We start from the raw sequence: 14,743 nt of genomic DNA, 5'->3' as shown, positions 1-14,743 counted from the left end.
ACTTCCAGTAATAAGAGAGGGAAGAGATTAATATAAAGTAGAGTTACTAGGGAAATTTTCATGGAAGAAATGTGGTTTTGCTTTACCTTTAAAGGATGAGCGGTGATTGGAAATTTTCTTACGTTGCACTATCCAGTACATAACCGCTAGCTACATGTAGCTATTGAGCACTTGAAATGTGGCTAGTGCAACCAAGAAAATAGATTTTTAATTTCATTTAATGACCACATGGAACTACTGGCTACTGTTTTGCACTGAGTAGGGTTTGGCTTATGTCTTCTCACTTTATTTTTCTACTATGTAGACTCTGAAGCCATATGTGGACTAGAAAATCTAGATTCTCTGTCTATAACTAGTTGCTTGTTCCTTTCTGGACCACTGTTTTCTCATTTGTAAATGATTAACTTGGACTAAATAATCACTAGTGAGATTCGCAGGATAATTTTATGACCAGTCACAGTCATCATGCACAGTTGAGAGGTGTGTGTATGTACAAATGCCCACCTTAAAAGGCAAAGACTTTGGGATCCATTTTTTTCTATTGCTGGGTTTCTCTTGCCCTTTCACTTACAGGCCTGAGGCTTTTTGTGCATCCATGTACCTTTATTTTACCAGCCCTTTACTGTGTAGGCTCCAGCCTCCTCCTTCCCTTAGTTTACTCCAGCTTTTAGCTGCACATCTAAATGTTATAGGAGCAGGAGGACTTGACACAGAAGTGTTTGACCCACAGAAAAGAGAATATATCTTCCATGTGGTAACACTGTATTCCCTCCAAAATTGGGTAAGAACAGGAGAGGTTTGTGTAGTACCCCAAAATCAGAGTTAGGAAAGAATCCAACTCGGCATTGAATGCCAGACATTTGGGAGGTTTGAAGAAAGGAGATGAGATAAGAAGAATAAAAGGGGCTAAGGGAGAAGGAGGGACAGGAGAGGAACAATGTTTCTATGACAGTTATAACATTAGTGTGCATTTCTTCATCCCCAGCAAATTCTAAAAGTAGGGATCCAATAGCTGTAACCAAAGTATATCAAAAACCTCAGGGATTGTGAAGAATCTCATGAGATAGATCAAATTGGCTTCCTTAACTTCCTTGACTTCTCACAACAGGCCCTTCCGGAACCTTGCGTATCTTGGCCTTGTCCTGGCTGCTAAGCACCCTTGTAGGTATTGTCACTTATACTTCTTGGTGCTCATGCAGATACCCTGTGCCATGAATATTTATTCTACCCTTTCCTTGGACCTGTCATACTCTAGAGTCACCACTATGCCCTGTGCCTCATTCTCTTAAGCTCACTTCTGCTTTGTGGGCATTGCAAATATGACTATAGGTAGTAATATAAAATGACTCAAGAGACATGTTATGTGCCTGAGATGAGGTGAGGTTAAGAAAGGACACAACTTGAATAGCTGAAGTATTGCTTTATGAACTGTTTAAAAATAGAACCAGGGAGTTCTGGCAAATGCCATCTCCACCTCTTCTTTCTTCTTCTCTGTGTGATGCACTGTACCACCTTCCCTACCCCTCCCAATTCTTGCCATGCACACTATTATGTTCTCATATTTGTTCTACTCTCTTGTTTTTATGGATGGTCCTAGGGACTGTGGTAAATGGATATTGCATGTGGACATGACCCAACTGCTTTAGGTGGCCCCAGGTAAAATGCTTACTTAGTGATGATATGGCCTTCAGAAAGAATTGAAGGGATTTATAGTCTTCACAGCATCAATATCCTTGAATAAGTAATCATTAAAATATAGAACATTATTAACATTCTTATTTTAGTTTCCTTTTCTTTTTCTTTTATCTGGAAACACTAGCTGATAAATCAATGGATGGAGTAAATCACTCTATGGTGTCAGAGTTGGTGTTTCTGGGACTCACCAATTCCTGGGAGATCCAGCTTCTCCTCTGTGTGTTCTCCTCCACATTTTGCATGGCAAGCATGATGGGAAACTCCCTCATTATTCTCACTGTGACTTCTGACCCTCGTTTACACTCCCCCATGTACTTTCTGTTGGCCAACCTCTCCTTCATTGACCTGGGAGTTTCTTCTGTCTTTGCTCCCAAGATGATTTATGACCTTTTCAGAAAACGTAAAGTCATCTCCTTCAGTGGCTGCATCACTCAAATCTTCTTCATTCACGTCATTGGTGCTGTGGAGATGGTGCTGCTCATCGCCATGGCCTTTTGACAGATATGTTGCCATTTGTAAGCCTCTTCACTATCTGACTATTATGAGTCAAAAAATGTGTATTCTGCTTCTGGTTGCTGCATGGATAATTGGCTTGATTCACTCTGTGGTTCAACTGATTTTTGTTATTAAATTGCCATTCTGTATATATTAGACAGCTTTTACTGCGACTTTCCTCGGTTCATCAGACTTGCCTGCACAGATACCTACAGGCTAGAGTTCATGGTGACAGCCAACAGTGGGTTTATATCTCTGGGATCATTCTTCATATTGATTGTCTCCTACATTTTTATCCTCATCACTGTTCGGAAACACTCTTCAGGTAGTTCATCTAAGGCCCTCTCCACTTTGTCAACTCATGTCATGGTGGTGGTTTTGTTCTTTGGTCCTTGCATCTTTGTTTATATCTGGCCTCAGCCCACATCACACCTAGACAAATTCCTTGCTTTTTTTTGATGCAGTTCTCACTCCCTTTTTAAATTCAATCATCTATACATTCAGGAACAAAGAAATGAAAGTGGCAATGAGGAAAGTATGCAGTCAATTTATTATTTATAGAAGGATTTCTTAAATGCCAAAAGTATTATGAATTTTCCTTACAAACTTGGAGTAACATTAAATTTCTATTATTTAATATCAGGAGTTTCCAATACCATATTAACTTTTAGGTATCCCAGATTAAAATAACATGGTTCTTTTAAAAATCTTAACTGAGAACATATATTACAGCCTAGGGTTGTAGGAAGCATGTGGTATGATAAAAAATGTCTTGTCTCTAAAAAGACATTATCTTGATGAATTTACTGTGGTCTAGACTTCAAAATCAATCTCTTCAGTGTTAGAGTGGGTCATAAACTGGAGCACTGATTGACGCTAAAGAAATTGATACTAGATAGAAATATATACATCAAGATGCCCATTTATTAATTTGCCACATAGATCAATCGAGTGGCCTGAACTTCCACATAGGTGTAACTCATTCTTTAATTGTACAGAAAATTGGGAGAAGTCAAGTGATGATATGAACATTAATGAGCAGGAAATCAGAGCAGGAAGGGTTAGCTGGATTATTCAAATATTTAATCATATCGTATTTTGACACTTAATGCCTGTATCTCCATAATAGGATATGCGTGTCATCACATTTCGAAAAAATATGATCCTTAGGCTAGGACTTTTATCTCCACAGTACTGGCTAGTCATCACAAGATTTACCTTTTGACTCTTTTTCTTACTATGTTCCAGGCTGTCTAACCCCTATGCTTTTACAGATACATTCTTGTTTCCAGTTGTAACTAGCCAAGTTCTTCCTTTTCTTGATGGCATGACTATTCCTGTTGCATTTGAATTATTTGAGTCATTGCGAGCTATATTTTAGTTTGGGAGATGTTTTATATATGACTATATTCTATTCTGTAGGAATGAGAGATTTGCATCAGGAGATTTCAACATATCAGTTCATACCCATTTCAACAAAGAGGAACCAAGGTTCATTCTCAAAGATGTAGTGCAAATGACTGATCCTTATACAAGCTTATACATACTCCTTTGTATAAGGAGTTTATCAATATTCCTTTGGTCTTATAAGCCGTTCTTATTTACTTCATAACTTTTCTTGCTTTATAATTTATCTTTTTTTACTTCCATTGCCCTTATATCATTCATTCATTTTTTTTATTCTTTTTTGGACCCTTGGAAAAACACTACCTACATATAAGTTTACTAGCTAGCACTTATATTCAGCCTCCCTATAGTGTTTTGAATTGGCATTTTTAAAATGGGAGTTTTTACTAGGTTTTCTCATCAGTTGATTAAATAATGTTCAGTAGATCTAGCAAGGATTTCCAGACTCCTCGCTGTGTGTGTTGGTTTAGAGAAATGCCTGCTCCCCCCAATCTTATCTCGTTCTCCCTTTACGTCAGGTCTATATCTATGGAATGATAGAGTCCCCAACTGCATAATGAATGAAAATTTTCTGTATCATCTAATGTAAAACTTTGTTAAGATCATTATTGTTTATTTTAAAAACATTACTGTTTTTAGTTGACATCTACTCTGTTGTTTGCTCAAATCAGCAAAGTTCTTCTTCTGGTAAATGTATCTTTCTCTTGCAATAAATATGTGGTATGATTACAAGATGACTGTTTGGTCAAGGTTGGGCTTCTGAACCAAGTCATAGTGACATATCTCCTGGCCATAGTTGAATGGTATAGATATGAATCTCTGGCCAAGATGGGCCAAATCTGAGCTTTTCTCCAGGATATTGGACTTGCGAATGGAGAGAAAGCAAGCCTCGGTCCCTTTTGGAGCTATGATATGTAGAAACTGCTGGCAGTCATATTTCCTGCTGTTAGAAAATGAATCCGGGGTAATTTTTAAAAGATATATGAGAAACAAAGATATAGGATTTGAAGACAGAAGCCTGGCAGTATTCAAATTCTTAGTTTTAGGTGTCCTGGGCATTCAGCTTCATTCTAGCCCTACACTCAGTTAGGTCACTAGCTGAGCTAGTAAATGAGCCAATACTCATCCTCTTGTTTAAGTTGTGGTTCTGTCATTTACAATCAAAAGCCTGTTGATAAATACATCTTTGATTCTAAGGGCCCTGTATTTTCAATGTATAATCTCCAATTGTTTTCTTGTTTCTTTAGGAAAATATTATTCTTTCTTCTAAGGAAAATAAAATATGCTCATTATGTAAGATTTATATGGAAATTAGAAATGAAAAAAGAGAATCACCCATAAAATCACCATATGGAGATAATTATTAGTAATGTCTTGGTATATCTATTTCTAGTGTTGTTCTATGCCTAAACATAAATATACATTTACAACATTAGTGTTTTATGGTCTCCTCATTTCATACTGCCTTTTTGATAAATAATATATTCTGAGAATTCTCTCACATTATTAAGTATTATAGTACAAAATAATTTAAACACTATGTAATATTGCCTTATGTGACAATATCATTTTTGTTATTCCTCTGACATTGGCCAATTAGATTATCTACAGTTTTTTACTCTGCCTTGAAAATTCATTCATACACCTCTATCTATATTTCAGATGACTTCCTTTCTAGATTGATATATTTGGAACTAATAGAGTATAACAATATTTTAAATACTTAATTTGTATTATCATTTCTCCCAAAATATTTGTACTTTCTATGAAATATATTCATTACAGTACCCTTCCCAAATAGTGAATGTGATCACTTATTTAAAATATTTATAAATTTAAAGGACAAAAAAGGTGAAATTTTTTAAAAATTTCTTTGATTTTTGTATACAATGTGAGTATACTTAACATACTGAACTATACAATTAAAAATGGTTAGGATGATACATTGCATGTTGCATCTGTGTATGTGTGTGTTTTTTTAACCACAATTAATTATAAAAATATATTTTTCAAAAAGTAACTTATAAACTTACTAACTTAGATTATTGGGATGTCCAACAACAGAGCTAGCCTCATGGACACCAGGGATTCACTCAATATCACACTTATAGATTTAGCTCTCTCATTCACTCCCTTTCTCTTGTTCCCTTCTCACTTTCTTTCTCTCCTACCTCTCTCTCTGTTAACTTGTTTACCCTTGCACATGAGTCTTATTTTCTTCTTTTACACATGAATTCTTTTATGTATAGTGTGAGGAAAGAGGAGAGGCTGCAAATAACTCAAGTTTAAATCATTCTATCAGAGCAACATCATAGAAAAGGGAAATGTTTTCTTTCCTAGCAAGTATATTAAAAGAAGATGAAAGGATCTTAACTGGCATTATCTGAGCTGCATGCCTGGTCTCTCATGGGCCAGTTCTGGACACATGCCCGCCCTAGTAGCAGGAGCCAAGGTTATCTGGTTGTTAGCTCCCAGAGAACTACATGACTTTGAGAAGGAGCAGTTCCCAAACAGAGGAGGTGGGGTATAGACATTAGTGGAAGGAGATAAGTGATTCAGGGTAGGCAAAAAAAAAAAAGTCACATGTTTTTCCTTATTGAAATAGAAATGAATACCTTTTGTTGAGGTGTTCTTTCTCCCCATCCTCATAGTAGAACATTAGTTTTTCCTGTTGATTCATCAGTCCCACATAAATGTTAAAGACATTAACTCCTTTATTATAATATTCGTGTTCAAAATGTCCCCTGCATTAGTTGTTTTCTTTTTAATTTTATTTATCATATTCTGCAATATTAAAGTTACACTTTTTGTGACTTCAGCTCCATAGAGCTTTTAAGCTAAGACTTCATAATTTTATTCTTAAATTCTTTTCCATTCCAATACATAATGAATATTCATGAATATGTACTTCTGAAATATTTTATCCACCTATAAAGTATTTGGCTGTAAATAATAAAAGAGGATCTAAATTTTTCCAATGTGCTTATTAATTCTCTCAACACCATTTAGTGAATAATTTTTTCCCTTATGATTTGTACCCATTTTATACCACATTATCATATAAAATATAGTCCACGTCTATTCTGGGATCTAGACCCATATGTAGTATATCTTCTGACATCTCCTCTTGGGTGCTTCATATATCCTCTGAATAGATTGAAAATGATACTCATGATCATCACTGAAAACAGTGTCTTCGTCCACTATCATATATCCAGTCACAAAAACAAGAAATCCAAAAGTGAGTCTCTCCCTTCTCTTTCTCTCCATTTTCCACTCATGCAGTGAATATTGAGTGCCTACTAAGTGCTAGGCATTATTACAGGCTTTTGGGATACATCAGTAAATATTAAAAATGAATTCCTACCATTGTGAAGGTTATGTTCTAGTGGAGCTATTGAGACACTAAATAATAAGCAAAATAAATAAGCAAGTTTTATAGTAAGTTAAAATGCAATAAGTACAATAGCAATATAATAGAATAAGTTAAGGTGGATTGAAACTTCAGAGTTGCGAGAGTGGATTGGACATCTAAGTAGAGTAGTTAAGGTAGACATCGCTGAGAAGATATTGAGCAAAGGCTTGGTTTAGGTAACTGAGTTAGCAATGCAGCTGTGAAGGGAGACAAGCACCCTACAGAGAGGGTGTAGCCAGCACAAAGGCCTAATGTGCCTGGTATGTTCATAAAACATCAAGAAGGCCAGTGTGACTTTGTCAGTGTAAAAAAGTGGGTGAATAGTACAAAGAAATTCAACAAGGTAAATGGAGGCCAAATCACATGGGATTATGTAGACCATTGTAAAAAATTTGTCTTTTACTCTGAGGAAGAGGTTGGGAGGCTGAACTACTGGAAGTTTCTGAAAAGAGAGGTGACATGATGTCCACTTACACTTAGAATTATTTTTCTGTCTGGTTGTCTTGCTGAGAATAATCTTAGGAAGGGTAGTGTAGTGATCTCAGCTGTGATAAGTTAGTAGTCTATTGCAGAAATTAAGGGAAGAAAGAGATGGTGACTTGAGCAGCACGATGTCAGTGGTGAGATTTTAAAGGGCTAACTAATAGGATTTGCCAATTGATTGAATAATGGATGTGAGAAAATGACCCCAAGTGTTTTGACTTAAGCTACTGGAAGAATGGATTTGTCATCAGTTAAGATGAAGGAACAGGAGCTCAATTTTGGACACATTACATCTAAGATGTTTGTAGAATGTATAAATGTAAAGTGGGCATCTGGATAAGCAAGTCTGATGAACATGGTAGAAATCTGAGCAGGAGATTGAAGCATAGATGTTATTTAAAGGTGTGGTGCTAGATGAGATAACCTAGAGAATGAATATAGATAGAAAAAACGTGAGGTTAAAGACCTGACCGCTGGTATTGTCTAACATTAAGAGGTCAGAGAGAATATGAATAATAATTAGTGAGGACTAAGAAGGAGCAACCAGTGATACGGAAGGAGAAAAAAAACAAACAGGATTTTGTAGTGCCTGGGAACACAAGAGAAGAAAATATGTATGAAGATTGGCATAAATAACTAGGCTTAAAGATGGGGACTAAGAATTGGTCATTAGATTTAGATACAGAAATCTTTAGAGAACTGAAGGACAAGTTTTATTGATTTTGTTTTAGTTTTTTATTGAGGATATTGTTGGCTTATAATATTATTAATTTCAGGTGTACACATAGTACGTCAAAATTTTTATGGATTACACTCCATTTAAAATTATTACAATATTACTGATGCATTCCCTGCTGTGCATTACAATCCTAAACTTACTTATTTTATAACTAGAAGTTTGTACCTCTTAATTCCCCTTCACCTATTTCACCCATCCTTGGAGCCCCCTCCCCTGTTCTCTATCTGTGAGTCTGTTTCCATTTTGTAATATTGGATCCTTTGTTTTGTTTTTCATATTCCACATATAAGTGGAAATAGTATTTGTCTCTGTCTTATTTGACTAAGCATAATACACTGCAGATCCATCCAGCTTGTTGCAAATGGCAAATTTTCATTTTTTATAGGAGTAATACTCTATTGTATATATATACCATAACTTCCTTGTCACTTCATCTGTTAATGGACACTTAGGTTGCTTCCATATCGTGGATGTCATAAATGTTGCTGCTGTGAACATTGGGGTGCATGTATTATGTTGAATTCATGTTTTTTTTTTAATTCTTCGGATATATACCCAGGTGTGGAATTATTAGATCATACAGTAGTTCTATTTTTAGTTTTTTGAGGAGTCTGCACAATGTTTGCCATAATGGCTGCACCAACAGTGTACATGGGTTTCCTTTTCTCCACATCCTCACCAACACTTGTTATTTGTGGTCATACGACAGGTGTAAAGTGATATCTTATTGTGGCTTTGATTTACATTTCTCTGATTAATGATGTTGAACATCTTTTCATGTGCCTGTTGGTCATCTATATGTCTCTTTAAAAATGTATATTCAGGTCTTCTACTCATTTTTCACTTTTTTTTTTAAGTTGAGCTGTATGAGCTGTTTACATATTTTGGACTTCAACCCCTTATTGGTAATATCATTTGCAAATATTTTTTCTTATCCAGCAGTTTGGCTTTTTGTTTTGTCGATTGTATTCTTTGCTGTGAAAAAGCTTTTAAGTTTAAGTAGGTTCTATTTGTTTATTTTTGCTTTTGTTTCCTTTGCCTTAGGTGTCTGATTAAAAAAAAAATTGCTATGATTTATGTCAGAAAGTGTTCCATACGTTTCTTCTCTTTTCAGTACTTTAAATATTACTACCACTCCCTTCTTGCCTGTAAAGTTTCTACAGAGAAGCAAGCTGGTACTCTAATGGAGTTTCCCTTGTATATGGCTAATTGCTTCCCTCTTGCTGCCTTTAAGTTTCTCTCTTTAACTTTTACCAGTTTAATTATAATATGGTATGGATTGGTGTGGATCTCTTTGGGTTTGTCTTGTTTAAGACTCTCTATGCTTCTTCTACCTGATGTCTGTTTACTTTGCCAAGGTAGGGAAGTTTTTAGCCATTATTTACTCAAAGAAGTTCTCTTTCTCCTCTCTCCCTTCTCCTTCATGAAACCCTATAATGTGAATATTACTTCCTTTGATGTTGTTCCAGAGTTTCCTTAAACTCTCATCATTTAAAAAAAAAAAACTTCATTTTCTCTCTTCAGATTGGGTGACTTCCACTATTCCACCTTACAGATTGCTTATCTGTTCCGTATCGTCTTATCTGCTGTTGATTCCCTCTAGTTTATTTTTTATTTCAGTTATTGAATTCTTCAGTTCAGATTGATTCTTTCTTATATTTTCAAAGTATTTGTTCAACTTCTAACTGACTGTATCCTTTCTTCTTCCAAATTTGATTTATCTGATAGTTTTTTTTTAACTATCACATGAATTATTTAGCTCCATTTCATTAGGGTTTTTCTGGTGCTTCATTTTGTTCTTTTATTTGGAACATATTCCTCTGTCTTCTCACTTTGTTTGACTAACATTTCTTATTTCTGTTAATTAGGTGAAACAGCTAACTCTCCTGGTCTTGAAAGAGTGGCCTTATGTGGCAGCATCCTCTAAGTAAGTAGACTTCTTGTGCCTTGGGGCTTTGACAGGCTGGCTGGAGCAGGGGTATCCAGGCTAGGGGCGGTGCCTGGGGAGTTTTGTGCCCATGGTCATCTTTGAGGAATGATGAGGATTGAGGAGGTGCAGACCAGGGATATGGGCTAAGAGGATTTTAAAAAATGGGACTCATTAGCACCTCAGATCTCAGAGAGGGTTCCAGGAGTTTCCTGATTTTTTGAGAGATGACCTAGGATTACAAAATGGATTTCCTTCGTATGTAGTCTAGGTGCCCTTTAAACAACTATTTTTTCACTGTATCTCAGGGTAGTTGAGTATGTACTTTGCCCCTCAGCTATATCCCTCCTTGGAGGTTGCCCTGATGGATGTGGGGTTCCCATGGGTACTGTGTTCCATCCTTCCTACTCATTTTTATATAGACTATCTCTGTGTAGTAGCTGTTCAATCGGCAATCAGATCTTCTTCAACAGTAATTGCTCTTTATGTAGGTATAGATTCAGTGTGCCTGTGGGAGGAATGAGGTTGTTCTATGCCAAGCCAGGGAGTAGCTTTAGTTGTACCCTTCCCTTGGAAGGAAAGATGGCCTGTGTTACAGATCTTACTAATTGTGGGAAGGGCTAATCCTTGGTTGGTTTGTTTAAGACCTAAAAAGAATAAGAGTATAAATTTCTTCAGGTGGAGTCTACAGAGAGGTATATGGGTGGAATTTTCAGAGTAGACACAGGGAATGCCCATGTAAAAGTCTATTAGAGATTACTCACTGTACAAGAATAAGATGATTGCTTCTGTGATGTAAATAAGCCTCTTTTCCCAGTTATCCTTATATTGCTCATTGGTATCATGTACTAATTCATTCTTAATTGATAGTAAACAGTGGCCATACCATAAAATTGGTCTCTGTGTAAACTCAGTGGTGTGAATTTCCCCTCACTAGGTGATCTGGCTGCCATCATGGCTGAGTGCCCAAGGTGTCGATGCAGAAGTAAATCCTCAGTACATTCTATGGTGCCACACCTCACTGTACTCTCAGTAGATTTGCATCCAAATTTTCTGGAAAGATTAGAGACTTGTCTTGATGGTGATATTAATTTATTCTGGGTGATTATTTTCTCTCCCAACCACAGTGTTTCTGCTAACACTACCATTATAGACCTATAGAATACCTTTTCTGCATTATCTGTTCCTATTTTGCCCTATGAAACTTCAGCTCTGGACACGTTTTTATAGCGAGTAAAGTACGACAACAAATTCACACCCATTGAATTTACTGTACTCACTCACGCTCCAGAACGAAGAGACAGCTCACTGATGAAGTGATGGAATGGCCCGGTGAATGCTCAGCTTTTGTATCAACTGGGACATAAACTCCTTGCAAATTTAGTATGCTGTCTACTTGATGCAGAATATATCTTAAACCAGTAGCCATTATATATAGCCATCTGTCCTATAGCCGGCATATATAAACTGAAAGGGGGAAAAGTCACTTTAACCATAGGACCAAATCATTTATTATGGAAATGTATGCTTTCTATTCCTTTCTACTTTGGTTTAGTAGGCTCAGTGTTCACAGTGCTCCAGAAGACAATGTTCAAAAGGGAACACAGCTAAGACTGGCCTCTGACAACTTTGGGCTCCTCATGGCACTACACCAGCAGGTGGAAAGGGCTTGCCTCTGACAGCTGTGAGGACTAGGGAAACACTAAAAATGTAAGCCCATAAGCCAAATATTGAAATATTTAAAGGTTATAAATCAAGGTAACAAAATCGTGAGTACAGTGTGTTCTGTCTTTCTATGTTGATAAATATATGTTGTTTCCTCTTTGTCTCTGGTGTCTTATTATGAGTCGTTAGGACCTTTTCTCTGGTCAAACTAAACAGGTCTCTAGGGGTAAAGTCCCTTGATCCATGAACTACTTGTAAACTCCTGTCTTTGCAGTCGCACTTGGTCACTGTCCTCTCAAACTGTTAATAACCTTCATTTCCACATATGGCAAGATGATATGGAACTTTGTATAAGAGAACACAAGAAAAGCTAAAATTTTATGAGGATGCTCTTTTCTTTGTACAGGTAAAATAAAAGAGTGAGCATAAATTGAACAGTAAGTAGAGTAGCTCTATTGTCACACATGATTCTGTTTGGGAACTGCTATGAGCATTAGTCATATCTTCAGCATGACTGCTGCCTAAAGCAGACGAGCTAGCATCTGAGGTAATAAATTGACTAGTAGTCGAGAATAAAAGTAAGAAGGGTATTGGCATGTTGGAGAAAGTAAACCTTGACTTTTAACTACAAACACACAGTATTAGGGTAATGCGAAAGATACTAGGAAAAGTCAAATGGATTCATAATATTTGGGATTGAGAGCTCTGTTGCCAGTGATAATTATGTGAATGATTCTCACCATTTGTAACCTGATAAACAGGTAAGAAAAACTGGTAACACATGAAACTAAGAAAACTAGATTTGTAATCTCCATTATTTTTTCAAAAGAGATGAAGTATAAACTGATTCTCTTCCTGAATTGTAAGCACATTTATTAGGTACTTATTAAATTTTTGAGATGTAAAAGTCTGAATAGGAGATACCTGAATAGAAGAGACAGCCAAAAACTCAAACTTGAATAAACTATTTTCAGTATAAATATCATCTTAAAATGTGATGTGGAAATTACACAAATAAAGTGAACTACCAAGAGATCAGTTGGTTCCCTGCTCTTTTAAGTGCTTTACAATTTTAGAATTTTTTTTTATTAATTTAGTCTCTAAAGTGTAAGTAGAATGCAGAAGGGTTTAGAGAAAGTTGACAAGTAGTTTTTTTTTTTTTTTCCTTGAAATGGGAGGTAGACGGGAAAGAGATTCTAAGAGAAACATGAAGGAGATTTAATTTTTGAGTCTTGGAAACAGAAAGCTATTGGGCAACTTTGTTGAGTTTATATAATAAAAAGTTAATTGAAACACACTAAAAATTATTTATATTGCACACAGTTATAACAAATAAAAGGGGTATTCTTAAATTAGGAGAGGCAAATTTTTACCTAGGTGTAGATAAGAACTTATGACAACTTGAAAGATAAAATGCAGGACATTTCAGCTAAAGGAAGTTATAACCTCTGAATATTCTTAGATTAAGAAGGAAATTTATGTGAATGACAATTTAGATTTTCAAAACCAAGAGATGTCTGTAGATCTCTTTCAGTTTTGATAATTCTATTATTTGGAACACAAGCTTACAGTATTTCCCTCATGTATAAATTTAAATGTCTAGAACTCTGTTTCTGGAAGATTGATCTATTCAATATGAGTCAAAATAATGAATTATTCACAATAAAAGGCAAAGAGCTAGGTCTCTTCTTCTATATCATGAATAATTTGTTAAAACAAATGGTTATAACTAATGTGTTTGAGAAAAATAATCTAACAGCTTTCTCTTTTGAGCAAAGCCAATCTATAAGAGAATGTGGTTTGAGAACATAGTCAACCGGGAAGTTGATTGTAGGCATTTATTTGATGACTTCTAAGTGACCAGACATCATATCCTGGTGTCTCTATACCATGACTATTGCTCAGGGCAATAGTCACAGATAGTTATATACTTCAAACTGTGAGTTTCTATATTCTCTGATTTTTGGTTCTATATTCCTCTTCCTTTTGGTGCACCTAGGGTAAATTTATTTTTAACTTATTCTAACCTTTTTTCCCCGGTACTCTTTCCAAGATAACTAAAGAACAGTCAGTGTTGTCCTATTAGGTTACATATTTATATTTCCTTTCCCCTGTAAACTCATTTTCCTCAAATTCCAAGTACTTATGTAGTAGAAGGTATTGGAGATCCAAAGGGAAAATAAAATTACAGCTTGATGTGTATCACTGATAAGGGATTATGGAGAAAATCTTCTAAGAGACTGAGTGCTTAGAGGACGCCTGCAGACACAGTACTAAAAAGTTATGATTATAGAATTTCTGGAGTGGACCCAGAAAGTAATGAAAATCACATCCCATAAAGTACTTCTTAATTTAAAGTGGGCTTTGTCTTTCTCCTCTTTGTCATTATACGCATACTTTCCTTATTTCCTCTTTCTTTTTAATTTTCATTTTGATGTGTCTATTTTTTCCTTAATTCTTATTCTTTTTTATAATATACTATTCTCTATTTTTTCCATCTCTTCAGCCTTTTAATCCATCTTCTTAGTTATATAATCAGACAGATTTTAATATTTCTAAACACCGAATTATATCCTCTTCATTTTTGTTGAATTATTATTTTATAAACACATAATCTACTATACCTGTTACTATTTTAATTGCAATCTGATTTTCCCATGTTGAAGGCTATCTTTAGTATGTTTAGGTTATAATTTCCACATCATAGAAACCTTTTGCCAATTTTTCACAAAGGCAATATTTTTAGTGTCTCCCTCCCTCATTTTTTTATCCTGAGCGTGTGTTATCAGTTGAGGTTACAAGATAAACAAACAAACAAACAAAATTCCTCTTCTCAATCTGTTTACATGTAAACTAACTATAAAGTAATGTGATCAGTGATGCTTTGGGAAATGAATAAAGTTTTATGAGTAGAATC

General features: G+C 35.5%; 1 pseudogene; it reads left to right on the top strand.

The window, feature by feature from the left end:
* The first annotated feature begins 1,789 nt into the window (after positions 1 to 1,789).
* LOC105089968 (olfactory receptor 4F3/4F16/4F29-like) lies at positions 1,790 to 2,764 on the top strand (annotated as a pseudogene).
* Positions 2,765 to 14,743: the final 11,979 nt, after the last annotated feature.

The sequence above is a fragment of the Camelus dromedarius genome, chromosome 5 (assembly GCF_036321535.1).
Source record: "Camelus dromedarius isolate mCamDro1 chromosome 5, mCamDro1.pat, whole genome shotgun sequence".
Classification (NCBI taxonomy): Eukaryota; Metazoa; Chordata; class Mammalia; order Artiodactyla; family Camelidae; genus Camelus; species Camelus dromedarius.
Note: the sequence above shows the minus strand (reverse complement) of the source record. Positions and strands in the feature narration are given on the sequence as shown.